Here is a 14675-nt window from a genome sequence, read left to right on the forward strand (position 1 = left end):
ATTTCTGCTAGATACACTTGTATAACGCAGTGTTTTGTTAAAAGTATAAACGCCAGTGCAGGTAACCCTTGCGACTCACATTGTTTGCATTCCATTTACATACAGAAATTACTGCTGTTAACTTTAATACAATTAAGTAGTTACTTCGTGCATTATCTGAGATGAAATACAGCTAAAGAAGAATTAACTGAAACTAACTATTAATTATTATATAACAGAATATTACATATCCTTTGAAAATACCCGTTAGATATTATACCTGATTGCTAAATTTTATATATTTACGAAGAAATGATACATACACATAAAGGCTTCGGGAATGACTGATAATCAGTGTGGATGCGAGGAAGAGGGAAGCTCTGATCCCTGAATCAAGAACTCTTCATCAATTTTTAAGGCATACCCTCGAAAGAAAACTTATAAATATATCAGCATGCACTTGTGGTTTGTGTGCATATATATGAAAACTAAGTGTGCGTGCGAGTGTGTCGGACAGAGAGAGAGAAAAAAAAAAAAAAGAGTTGACCACTCAAGCTTAACATGGGGTGTGGGGGAGTTTATTACGTGGAAGGGGAGGTCAGAAACATTTCACTCCTCTGCATTCTCCTCACAATATGTTCGCCTTAATCAAACAAATGTTGCTTTAGTTATATTATACATGAAATAAAAAGAAAGTGATGAACTTAATTTTATTCAAATTCACTTTTTTTTCTTATGCAGTATGCTGTATAGCCCTTGTGGCTTAGCGCTTCTTTTTGATTATAATAATAATAATAATCTTATGCAGTACACAGTATAGTTTACATGTAATAAAAACATGCTATGCATGCAATGCATTTCAGGCAGACTAATTGTAATGCTTCAAGACTACTTAAGATCTAGACATAAATTATTAAGTAGGATTTCTTATGCAGGTATAGCTAAGAAAAATTAATTATTTAAAACTGCTTAAAGAACAGATATTCCACAGTATAGTCTCAACAATAATGCATATACCGAAAGACTTAAGAATTTCACCATCTTGACTTGAGGCTACATACTACGGTACTCAAGATATATGTATATTAAAGTGGTGGGTTGCGCTGCTGAATGTGTCACGTTGGCATTACACAAGCTGCAGGCAACCCTCAAGTCTGGAAAGTCAGCTTTTTCTTTCTTTTTCACGAAGGGAAGGGGAGGGGAATGGACAAGTTCAAACGGTACTTTTGTTGGTAAAAAAAAAAACTCCATGCTCACCTTGTATATTACTTCCTGGTGAATATATTAAAAAATATATTAGAAAGTACATGACACAATGTAGCACAGAGGAGTTGTGATGACAGTTGACTGATAGAACTATGTAAATTACAATACAGTACACAAAATGCAGGCTACTGGTGGTGCCATAATATTATAATGGAGAGGAAGCGTTAAACCCTAAAGGGCAGTACAGCACTTAGGAAGGAGAGAGTGGTTAAACTTTCTATCGAGCTCCTCACCAGCACCAAGGCTGACGAAGGGCCCATGAAAGGAATTATTTACAAAACTTGCATTTTATTTTGCAGTTCATATTTGAAGGAGCTAAAGTCAACACCCGATCAGCTGGGCTGTGGTTCATACGTGGGACTATGTGCGGCCAGCAGTAACAGCCTGATTGATCAAGCCCTGATCCGCCGGGAGGCCTGGTCAAGGACTGGGCCGCAGGGTCGTTAACCCCCAGAACACCCTCCAAGTAAGTAAGTTTATTCAGGTATACACAAATACAGTTACATAGAATTATCATACATAGCAGCATATGTGTAGAGAACCTAGGATAACCCAAAAAAGTCAGAGTGACTTATTTCCATTGGGGTCCTTTTACCTTATTATTATAATATAAAGGTTATAATATTTTCTTATTATTCTACAATGAAGATAACATCTTATTATCATACTAAAAAGACTATCTACAATACGAGGGTCATTACTAGGAATAAGGTAAAATTTACACGTATGTTAGCTAAAAAATAGAAAATCATTCCCCTCTTTCTGTAGCTACATTCATCAGACACCTTTTGGCACTCTTCTTGAACTGGTTCATGCTATGACTGGCTTTGACATGTGCGGGTAGTCTGTTCCATTCCTTTATTGCTGTACAATAAAAGGTGTTTGACGCCTGGCCAATGACTGTGGGTAGTACAAAGTTGTGCTCTCTCCCCCTAGTACTATGATTGCTTTGGTTCCCAGCCTTGACAAAATTGACAGCAAGATATTCTGGACACTGTGAGCAATTTTATAAACATGATTTAGCTTCAGTTGTTTTACTCTGTCTTCAACATTCAGCATATCCAACTGCTGTAATTCATCCTGGCCTACATGTTCTCTTGGTCCCAGCCCCAGGATGAATCTTACGATTTTGTTCTGGGTGATTTGCAGTCTATCTTTCAGTTTTTTTGTCAAGGCAGAGTACCATGAAGAGCAAGCGTAATCCATATGGCACTGTATAAGGGCTAGACATAGGGTCCTGCGAGCCTCAGTAGGTAGACACTGTGCTTGTCTATACAGGAACTTCAGTCTGGCATTCGCTTTCTTTACTACACTGTTCCCTATCAATTCTCCTGACATGCATGGGTCAAAGGGGATTCCCAGATATTTTACTGATGAAACCAAAGTGATGGGCTCCCCATTACACTGAACATTAAAATTATTTACCCTTCTCAGTTTATGTTTTGTGCCAAAGAGAATGGCTTCAGTTTTCCCTAGGTGTAATGATAGTTTGTTGTCTACTAACCATTTGCTGCAGGACTCCAGTTCCAGTGTTAAAACATTAGCAATATCTTGTGGGTCTTTACCTGTCACTAACAGAGCACTGTTATCTGCATACAGTAGGAGTTTGCACTTGACACTGATAGGCATATCATTGACATAACATAAGAATAATAAGGGACCCAGAATACTACCTTGGGGAACTCCACATGTTATCGGCAGGGGTTCTGATTCCGTTTTGTTGATTTTGACTATTTGTCTCCTGTTGCTAAGGTAGGACTTAAACCAGTCTACAGAACATATACTGATAGCTTGAAGTTTCTTACATAATATATTGTGGTTGACAGTATCGAAGGCCTTTTGCAGGTCTAAGGTTACCATACCTATGAGGTTCCCCTTTGACATTTCAGTTCTCAGGTAATCCATCAGATTAATAAGGGAGGTGTCGGTTGAGTAGGATCTTCTAAAGCCCGACTGATAGCTATGGAGAATGTTGTTGTCATTAAGGTACTTAACTACTTGAGAATAAACCGCCCTCTCCAGAATTTTAGATATTATACTGAGTATACTAACAGGCCTATAGTTGCTTACATCAGACCTACTATTTTTCTTGAAGATAGGAGTAACTCTGGCCTCCTTGAACCCCTCCGGTACGGTATTAGTTGTGATTGATAGATTTATTATGTGAGCAATAGGGATTGACAGTTCAGAAGCACCATCTTTTAGGAACTTAGATGGGATGTTATCAGGGCCTGTGCTCTTAGTTGGGTTTAACCTGCTTAGTTCTTTTTGAATGAAGTCATGAGATACACTTACTAGTTGACAACTGTTTGGGGTTACCCCTTTATTGGTATAGTATGTTTGAAACTTATCAGAGTCTGTGTTAAAGGTATTTGATGCAGCTGGTAGTTTACTTACTAGTGTTGATGCAACAGATGTGTAGTAGGAATTAAAGCAATTTGCCGCCTTAGATGTTTCGTGGCATACCTCATTATCGATAGTGAGTACTATGTTAGACCTATCTACTGGTTTATGGCTATACCCCAACTGTTTTAGTTGTTGCCAGAGCTTTCTGGGGTTATGCTAAGCAATAGTGCTTAGCCTTTGCTCCTTTTATAAGTCTCTGTACTCTGTTCCTCACCCTTTGGAATTCATTTAGTGCTGCAATATCCTGTCTGTTTGCTTTAAATCTTTTTAGCAGCTGGTCTCTGAATTTCATATTATCTAATATCTCAGTAGTCATCCAGGGTTCAGTTCTTCGTTTAATCCTAACCTCTTTAACTGGTGCAATATTATCAAGGATGGTAGTGAACATTGTTTTGAATTTTTCCCAGGCATCGTTTACGTCCGTGCAACTTGTTATCTCTGTCCAGTCACAATTGTGTAGCCTATTTACCAGTGTTTCTTTACTGTAGTTTCTAGTTGACCTCATTTTTATTGTCCTGTGTTGGCCTATCCTATCCCTAGTGATTTTCCTGGTGCAGTAAATGATGAAATGATCACTAAGACCTGTGGTAATGACGCCTGACTGACTAATGTTCTCAGAGCGGTTACAAAGTATGTGGTCAATTAGGGTGGCTGAGAACTGTGTGATCTGGGTTGGTGTATTAATTAGTTGAGTGTAGCTATTTAATCCTAGAATTTGCTTATACCTTTTGCATAGCCCGTTATTTTGCTGCTGAAAACAGATATTGAAGTCGCCCAGTATTATTGTCTCGCAATTGTTTTCAACTCCGGACAAGACTTTGGAAAAGTCTTCTAAGAACTGGTCCTGGGTAGGAGGGCAGTAACTAGTTCTTACTAAGATGGGTTTGGTCTTGGGAAGCAGCACTTCAAACCATAGAATCTCCAGTTTATTGTTATTTAAATCAGGTCTTGGGTTGTAAGCTAAGTCATTTCTAATGTAGGCACATACTCCACCACCCTTTTTGTTTCTATCTAAGCATTTTATATTGTAACCTTCTATTTTGACCTCGTCGTCAGTCACCGTATCATCCAACCAAGATTCAGAGATGGTTATAACTGCCGCCCTAATTTTGTTAGATAGAATCCTAATCTCTGCCAATTTAGGAAGAAGTGATCTTGCATTGACATGAATAAAGTGAAGTCCTGTTTTCATAAAACAATCATAATCATCAATATATGGCAATGGGTCATTTGTATTAAAATTAGGTAAATCAATGTCATCACTGCTAAAGGGTAACTGTGCCAAAGTGCATTTGTTACACACAAAATGAATTCTGGCACCGTTGCTATAATTGTACATACATCCATCATGCACCAACCCCTTACACATTTTACATAAGGTGCCTTTTCTGTTTTTCATGCGTACTTTAGTACAGTGTATGCACCTGTTTGTTAGTGTTTGAGATAATAATGGCTGTATTGTCTCACATTGACCTATGTATGCATTACATATGGAGTTAAGGTTATCATTCCTAGCTACTAGACCGTCATTATCGCCGTCATTTATCTGTCTGTTTTGCCTCTGCACAATAGTTTGAGGTCCTGGATTAATTTGGATATCACCACTTAAGAGCGCTACAATAAGAGCTGTAGACCTACCTAGAGGTCGTTCCGAGGGTCAATGCCCCCTGCAGACCAGCCTCCTGGTGGATTAAGGCCTGATTAACTAGGCTGTTACTGATGGCCGCACGCAATCTAAGGTACGAACCACAGCCCGGCTGATAAGGTTCTGAATTTAGCTATCTGTCCAGTTCCTTCTTGAAGACAACCAGGGTCTATTATTAATTCCTCTTATACATAGTGGAAGGTTGTTGAACAGTCTTGGAACACAGATACTTATTGTACTTATGGCACCCCTGCTTTTCACTGGGACTATATTGCACCATCTACCTTGTCTTGCTTTTATAGGGAGTGATTTCTGTGTGCAAATTTGGGACCAATCCCTCTGTACTTTCCAAGTGTAGATTATGATGCATCTCTAGCCTGTGTTCTAGGGAGTATAGGTCAAGCAACTCCAAATGTTCTCAGTAATCAAGGTGCTTGATTGAACTTATATATGCAGTGAAGGTTCTTTGTACGTTCAATAGGTCTGAGATTTCACCAGCCTTGAATGGGGCTGTTAGTGTACAAGAACACTGTCATCTACAAACAGGGATTGTGGCAACTACCACTCTGTATCAGGTTCATAATGTTCAAGACCACACATCTTCCTAACACTAGCATTCATTTCACTTACATCAAGCATCATTGTCAAAGGCCCAGTTTTATGGGAGAACATTTTTTTTTTTTTACATATCTTTATTTCTACAAGTACATGTACATGGTATACTGTGACCCGTGGCCTGGTGGCTAAAGCTCTTGCTTCACACGGTGAGGATCTGGGTTTGATTCCCAGTGAGGGTAGAAACAATGGGCATATTTCTTTACATTGGTTGCCTATGTTCCCCATCAGTAAAATGGGTACCTGGGAGTTAGTCGACTGGTGTGGGTTGCATCCTGGGACAAAACTGACCTAATTTACCTGAAATGCTCTGCATAACAAGTGACTTTCTATATACAGTGGAACCTCAAATATCGAACTTTCTTCGGTCCAGAAGGCTGTTCGAGTGCCTTTACCATATGAATTTATTCCCATCAGGAATAATGTAAGTTAGATTAGTCCATTTCAGACCCTCAAAAATACACTTATAAAAGCACTTACAAAAATACACTTACAAAAATACACTTACATAATTGGTTGTGTTGGGAGCAGTTCGATTTTTGAGGTTCCACTGTACAGTAGTAGTATGTCATTGATGTCAGCTAGGCCTGTATACCTTGTACATGTATTTGTAAAAATAAAATTATTATTATTAGTATTATTATTATATAGGCCTATCTGACATCAGTGACATACTATTATATAGAAAGCTGTTTGTTATGCAGAGCGTTTCGGGCAAATTAGGTCAGTTTTGTCCCGGGATGTGACCCACACCAGTCGACTAACACCCAGGTACCCATTTTATGCTGATGGGTGAACATAGACAACCAGTGTAAGGAAACATGCCCAATGTTTCAACCCTCGCCGGGAATCAAACCCAGACCTCACCATGTGAAGCGAGAGCTTTTGCCACCAGGCCCATGGCCTGTGGCTTCCAATTAAAAGATTGCAACATTTGCAATATATCAATTCCTAATCAATCATCATATGCCTTTCTCTAAAATAATTACTGCAAAATAAAAAGGCACAATACCATGGCTAGAGCAATACACAAAGAACCCATGAACAGGAAATTAAAACTTATGATGACATTCTGGTTTGACTAGGACCATTGACTAGTTACACTAGTTAATGGTCCAAGCTGGACCAAAATGATGTCATAAGTTTCAGTCTTCTATGTGCAGGTTATTTGTGTATTACTGCAGCTGTTTACCCTTATGTAAGTGCTGTTCATATATGCATCAGTACAAACCTTGTTCCACACATCCTTTCACTTCTTACAACCATTGACCTTCTGCAATCATATTTTATGTCCTTCCCATCAATCTAAACAATAATAAATCTGCCTTAACTGAAGATCACTGAATCATTTTGAAATAAGAAGTCATACTTTTAAAATTGTACCATTTGTTCATTAGCTACCTTTCTTACTGTGCAATTAATTGTTGTTAACTGCACTAGGATTAGTTTGCCTGAAATGCATTGTATACTAGTGGTTTTCTTTTGTGCTTAACAATGTTTTATTACATGTAAACTACATTGTCTTTGTGCATTAAAAGAAATAAAAATCTGAATTTCAATACATGTATATACTTTCCATGTTTCCTTGATAGTCTAATTCTTCTGCAAGTACAGTATTAGGCTCTTTTCCTTGTGTCTTTTATACAAAGGAACTATAGATGTTCTTTACCAATCATTGGGTACCTCTTCTTTTTTTCATACTTACATATATGTACATGTATTGAACAAATGCACTAGTCATTCTAGCATTTTATCCCTACCTGCTTAAAGCATTTCAGTCTTAGAATCCCATTCATCCTTGCTGTTTTTCCCACTATCAATCTACTTACTGCTTCACTTACTTCTACTTCTTCACTTAAGCAAAAAGAGTATTATATTCATGGGGAAATAATGCAAACATGCTTGATTCTTTCCTGCCCTGTGTACGAAATTTCTACTTACATTTCAAAATATTCTCATCTCTTTAACACCTCTACCCTCTTAATAGGTATCTCATCACTTTCACTTTTACCAGACAATTACACTTATTTGCTTATATTTTTAATCCCTCTACTCTATATAGTACTCTGCCTTTCTAGTAACACTATAATTCCACTAACCTTTCTATTTATCACCTACATGTATCCTCCTGTAACCACATACCTCTTTTGCACAAGCATAGCATTCTTAATTATAATCATGGAGGAGCGCTAAACCCATAGGATTATACAGCGCATCTGGGGGGAGGGGGATGGAAGGTATTCAGGTTCAATTCAGGGAACCAGAGCACAGATCCAATTCTCTAGATCAAGAGCCCCTCACCAGCATCAAGGAACCTCCTTTGAGGGGACAGCATTCTTAAATCCACACCACACCTTTTCAGCATCCTTATCACTCTCATTCTGCCTAACCTTTCTTCAAACACTTGCTTATACCCTTCATTGACAATCCTTATCTTTTAATTCATTAACCTTCACTTCTCTTTTACCTTCTGGCACCATTCTTTATTCCACTTTTCTTATTAATCTACCACTAGTGACTCAACATTAGTTTTTCCTCTAAAATCATGTACACTACATTCAAAAACTTACCTCTCAATTTAGTATCCACTTGTACAGGGAGGCCCTTTAGACTGCATGCAGCGTTTTATGATTTCTCTGAATTTTAAGAAACGAGTTATGCGGTGGCATTTTTCATGATCTACGATGTGTGCTCAAGCAGCCTCTTGCCTTGTCGGTCAGTATAGTATCTGTGTTTCTCCTAAAAAATAAAGTTTGAGTAATGTTGAATAATTAATTTATGGTAAGCACTTTACCTGAAAGTGTCATACAAGAATAATGCTGACGAACACCAAAAGTAATGATAAAGACATGTAATTTCTACTATCCACAATAGTCTGAGGCTTGTTCTCTGCACTAGCTTATAGTCCAGCAAGCTGCTCTCATTGCTCATCGCATCACACATCATATACTTATTTCCTTATAGAGACATGTATTTCTTATTCCCAAGCCTCTTTCTTAGTAAACTTTAGTTAAAGTTCTCCATGTTATTTGTACCTAGCACACAAACCTTTTCCACACTTTCCACATTATCTCAATTTTCTATAAATTCTTCAGAAATAATTCTTCTAAAACTTATGAAGAAAACAGTTTCATTGTCATTCTTTCAATCACTGTCTTGCCAGAAGGGTGCCGATATTGCAGTTCAGATGACCCTCCTAACCACAACCTCCCCAGTGCAGAGTGCCGGCACTGTACTTCCTACCTCCAGGATTCAAGTTTGGCTAACTGGTTTCCATGAATCCCTTCCCATCATAAATATTACCTTGCTCACACTCTAACTGCATGTCAAAACATAAAAACCACTTGCCTCCACTCACTCCTATTTAACATGCTCACACAAGCCTGTTGGATGTCCATGCCCCAAGCACTCAAAATGTCCTTTACCTCCTCCCTCCAGCCTTTCCTAAAATGACCCCTACTCCTCCTTCCCTTCACGCCAGATTGATAAGCCCTTCTAGCCATCCTTTTTTCTCCATCTTCTTTGAATGTCCAAACCACCTCAACAATCCCTCCTCAGCCCTCTGAATAATACCCTTGATAGCTCCACACCACCTCCTAACTCAAAATTCTCTGTATAATATTCACACCACACACTGCCCTCAAACAACATCTCTACTGCTTTCACATATCCCAAAACCTCTCTGTACACTCCTCCCCTCTCCTCTCTAGGATCATGAATGCTGACCATTACTCACTTCTCACATTTAAGCCCTGCTTTTCTTCCCACAATTTTTTGATAAACATAACCATTAGGCCTTCCTTAGCTCTCTCTTGGCTACACCTAACCTAATTCTTTTAATTTCTTCCCATTCAAACTCTACAATCCTTTTTAAGTTTATCTCCTTTAATTTTAGGACATCCAACTTCTTTTGTCATAACACAATCATTCATTTCTTAATTAACATTTGCACATTCAAACAACTCATCTTCAAAATTAATAGCCCTGTATTCCAGGTATTTTAACTGTCTTCTATGACATGTATAGATATGGTGGAAGGATTCTAGCCTGCTCTTCTTAGGGTGTAAGGATAAGTGTAAATATATTTAATAAAAGTGGAACTTTATAAGGTTTTTCCTGCCATCTTAAATTGTAGTTTTCCAACTAAAAATCTTTAATTTTAATAAGTAGAACATTTTTCTTCATTCAACAAACCAGCCATATCCCACCAAGGCAGGGTGGCCCAAAAAGAAAAACAAAAGTTTCTCTTTTTAAATTTAGTAATATATACAGGAGGAATTACTGGTCCCTTGCTCTCGGCATTTTAGTCGCCTTTTACAACACGCATGGCTTACGGAGGAAGAATTCTGTTCCACTTCCCCATGGAAAAGTAGAACATATAAGAACTAAACAGTCCTTACACAGTAAAGGCAACATATGGTCTAACAACAAATTTAGATATAAGTAGACATATGAGAAAACCATCACATAGAGTGACACAAATTAGTAAATTTCACAGCATGATGTACATAGTAGTCTCAGAACTGGAGAGGCTTCTGTGTAGATATCATGTCAACTCTAGAGAAAAGAATCATTATTATAATTATTTGGTAGCTGAAATAGGTAAATGGGCATTTTCTTGTACTCAATTGACAAAATAGAAGGAATACTAGCAAAATAGCTATGACTTTGGTCGGTGGAACAATGGAATTAGCCAAAATTAGGGTGTAAAGTGGGTGAAATCGTTGTGTAAATATCACCGAAACCACTAACTTTGCGAGAGCATAATTCTGTAAGTTTTTCATCAGATTTCATACTTTCGGTTTCATTACCTTCGGAAAAATATTCTCTGTCATTTCATAAGATAAAATAATTTTTTTTTTATATTCTTCGACAATGGGAGCAAGTTTGCAAGCAGAGGTCATGACAGTGAAAAGGTTAACCAACTTGTACTGATATATGGAGTATTTTTAAAGGTAAGTAAAGTAAAAGGACACAAGTGCAACTAATGTGACATTTATTGTGGCAACGTTTCGCTCTCCAGGAGCGTGATAAAGCTCCTGGAGAGCGAAACGTTGCCACAATAAATGTCACATTAGTTGCACTTGTGTCCTTTTACTTTACATTCTTCTTCTTCTTTCAACGTACCAGCCGTATCCCACTGAGGCGGGGTGGCCCAAAAGAAAAAACTGAAGTTTCTCCTTTTAAATTTAGTAATATATACAGGAGAAGGGGTTACTAGCCCCTTGCTCCTGGCATTTTAGTCGCCTCTTACGACACGCATGGCTTACAGAGGAAGAATTCTGTTCCACTTCCCCATGGAGATAAGAGGAAATAAACAAGAACAAGAATTAGAAAGAAAATAGAAGAAAACCCAGAGGGGTGTGTATATATATGCTTGTACATGTATGTGTAGTGTGACCTAAGTGTAAGTAGAAGTAGCAAGACTTACCTGTAATCTTGCATATTTATGAGACAGACAAAAGACACCAGCAATCCTACCATCATGTAAAACAATTACAGGCTTTCATTTTACACTCACTTGGCAGGACGGTAGTACCTCCCTGGGCGGTTGCTGTCTACCAACCTACTACCTACTTTACTTTACATATTGTCGGTAATTCTACCAACTTTATTACACTATTTTAAAGGTAGCATGAGGTGGTTAGCTGTTGGGCTGTAATGTGGCAAAATCACTAATCCGGCACACTACAGGTCTCGATGATGCCGAATTAGTGATGGTCAACCTGTATCTTAGTGAAAAATGATGAAATTAAAGCAAAACATTGCAGTAACTTTCATATTTGTATTGAAAATACCATATTGTACTGTACAGTATACATAATTATTTCTGTATGACTTACAATTATATACTCTATTTCTAAACCAATCAGAAATATATAGTTTACAACAAAGGAAAGTGTTAGCAATATCTCATTTATTCGGAAATCTATTATTATACAGCAGTTGGAATTCTTCCAACACAGAAAAATATATTTTGTATTCAGTTATTAGAATTCTGAAATTTCTAATGAGAATAAAATTTCACATATAAATGTGGAAAATCTTATTCAGAATTTCCCAATAAGAAAATGTTTCCTGAAATTCCAAATTCAGAAAATCTCCACTTACTGTATTAGAAAATTATAGAATTTTAACTTAAAAAATCTCCAAATCAGACTTTTTTTTTTTAATAAGAGAACATATACATAATGTTTATTTAGTAATTATATTTAAATTTTCTGCCAATATCAGTTTGGAGGGATATGTTGTGTATCTTTATATGTGTATGCTTCTAGACTGTTGTATTCTGAGCACCTCTGCAAAAACAGTGATAATGTGCGAGTGTGGTGAAAGTGTTGAATGATGATGAAAGTATTTTCTTTTTGGGGATTTTCTTTCTTTTTTGGGTCACCCTGCCTCGGTGGGAGACGGCCGACTTGTTGAAAAAAAAAAAAAAAAAAATTTAAATTTTAATTTTCTCAGTATCAGCATAAAAAAAATTAAATTACATAAAAAAAAATTTCATTTTTGTCTGAGTGTGAGGTGTTAAATTATTGACACAGGACACCTACACACATGCATTATTTCAAATGAGAAAAATAGTGTATTACTGTATTAACAAAATTAGAGGACACTCAATTCCTTACAATTCCTAAATAGAGTAGGGCCCTAGCTTACGAAGGATTTGCATTCCCAGTGTTTAAACTTGCCAACAAGTCATTTGTAACCCTGAAACTATTATCCTCTAGAAAATGATAGTAAAGAGTATAGTTCTGTGTCATATGTGTTCGTAACTGCGGATCGAAACTCGTAAAACAATTATTTTGTCAACATTACGTCTTGTGGACCTCTTTCATATATTGGATCACCACAAGTTGGAATATTATAAGCTGGGGCCCAATGTATTAGCACACCTTAGGAAGGAGTAATGTACAAAAAGTGAGCACTAAAATCATAATAAACAGAATTCTACATGAAAAAACCCTTCAAGTATTCAATAAACAATACTAACAATAATGTGGCAGAGTTCACAACACTGTAACAGGAATGACCACTTAAAAGTACCAAATTTGTCAAAAAATGTTTTAATATTCAGCAAACTGAAATGAAATAAAAACAGTATGTATGTACTTTTATAATTACAAACTGCTCGATTTTTAAGTAAAATGTTAATGAATCTTGCATTATTGCATTATTAAACAATCTTTTTTCTACTTACGTTACTTAATATAAGTACAGTATGTATGTGCAATGTAGAATACTGAGCGTCCCTATAAAATAATTTAGAAATATTACAGATGCTTCAGTAACAAATTACAGATTTTTTTTTTTTTTTCAACAAGTCGGCCGTCTCCCACCGAGGCAGGGTGACCCAAAAAAGAAAGAAAATCCTCAAAAAGAAAATACTTTCATCATCATTCAACACTTTCACGACACTCACACATTATCACTGCTTTTGCAGAGGTGCTCAGAATACAACAGTTTAGAAGCATATACATATAAAGATACACAACATACCCCTCCAAACTGCCAATATCCCAAACCCCTCCTTTAAAGTGCAGGTATTGTACTATTAATAAACAGGTCACCCCCCATTTTAATGACTTCTTGTTTAATGAGAAATTTTAAACTATTATTATTATACTCATAACTAAGCACCAAACCCATAAGGTTCATACAGAAATTGTTTAACAAGTAATACATTTGAGAACAATCATTGGAAACTATGGGTTGCAGGATGTACAGTATGTAAAAGCAAAGATCATAGCAATTTCAAATGAAATGACATTTAAAAAGATTAACTGATGTAGTGTCAAATGTCATAAGATGGAGTAGAATATGATGTTTAAGAGGATATATAAACTGGGGGGTGGAGAAACGAAAGGGCAGAGGTCATCCCAGGAAGGGTTGGAGGAAGGGGTAAAAGTGGTTTTGTGTGCTAAAGCCTTGAACATCCAATAGGCTTGTGTGAGTGTACCATTAGATTAGAGTGGAATTAAGTGACTTCTAAGACTTGAACTGTAAAAAAAGGTAAGCGTTTCTAGTGTCATACAAGGGAGGATATTCAATAACACTCTGGCTATCAAAATGCAACAATGCTATTGCAGGAAGACACATCTGTTTTATTATTCCTGATAGCAGGGGTGCTATATAAACACATTTTATTTTTATGAAACCAGAATATAAAACATGTACAAATGAGCAGAAACATATTTGAATCAGATGAAAGTTGTGAATCATGGCAAAAGATTTTTATGCTTACTTTGCTCAAGGAATAACTATCATGCACACAAATAATCAACCCATTTATGTGTATGAAGTAATTACTTTAATACAGTACTTGTTAAAAAAATTTTTATACTGTGGGTACAGTATTATACTATGGAGTATACATGCTACTGTGTATTTAAGTGTTAGGGAAATTTGCATCACCTACATTTCTAGGTTTCAGAATCAAGTTATTCACTACAGCACTTAACATTTTCACTCATTTCAACAGCTTTGGCATCTGGTGATATAACCAAGAGGGCACTGACAAATATCTGGTTTGAGTTGTATGCTTACAAAGCCAACAGCCTGTTACTAAAACTGTCTTATTTGAGCAATCACTTAGAACTAAAGTTAAACAGCATACAGATGTGACACATATTACTCAAACATAGCAGTAATTAGAATTTATTATCTCTCTTCATTCCACTATCACATTGAACATGACTTAAGTCTTTATACAGTATTCTCGAAATTCAACTGCACATCACTGCACCCAGATCAAAGTCACCAC

General features: G+C 36.8%; 1 protein-coding gene and 1 long non-coding RNA gene across 2 annotated transcripts in view; one reads left to right on the top strand and one right to left on the bottom strand.

The window, feature by feature from the left end:
* Window positions 1-8605, bottom strand: part of maf-S (MAF bZIP transcription factor K) — a 54183-nt gene extending 45578 nt beyond the window's left edge. The window contains exon 1 of the mRNA XM_070086712.1: window positions 8482-8605. The gene's annotated coding sequence lies outside the window, so the exon portion shown is untranslated. The remainder of the gene's footprint in view (window positions 1-8481) is intronic.
* Window positions 1-14675, top strand: part of LOC138852939 (uncharacterized) — a 23977-nt gene continuing 9302 nt past the window's right edge. The window contains exons 1-2 of the long non-coding RNA XR_011392198.1: window positions 1-576; window positions 1545-1711. This is a non-coding gene — a long non-coding RNA (uncharacterized lncRNA). The remainder of the gene's footprint in view (window positions 577-1544; window positions 1712-14675) is intronic.

This window comes from Cherax quadricarinatus, chromosome 19, assembly GCF_038502225.1.
Source record: "Cherax quadricarinatus isolate ZL_2023a chromosome 19, ASM3850222v1, whole genome shotgun sequence".
Lineage (NCBI taxonomy): Eukaryota > Metazoa > Arthropoda > Malacostraca > Decapoda > Parastacidae > Cherax > Cherax quadricarinatus.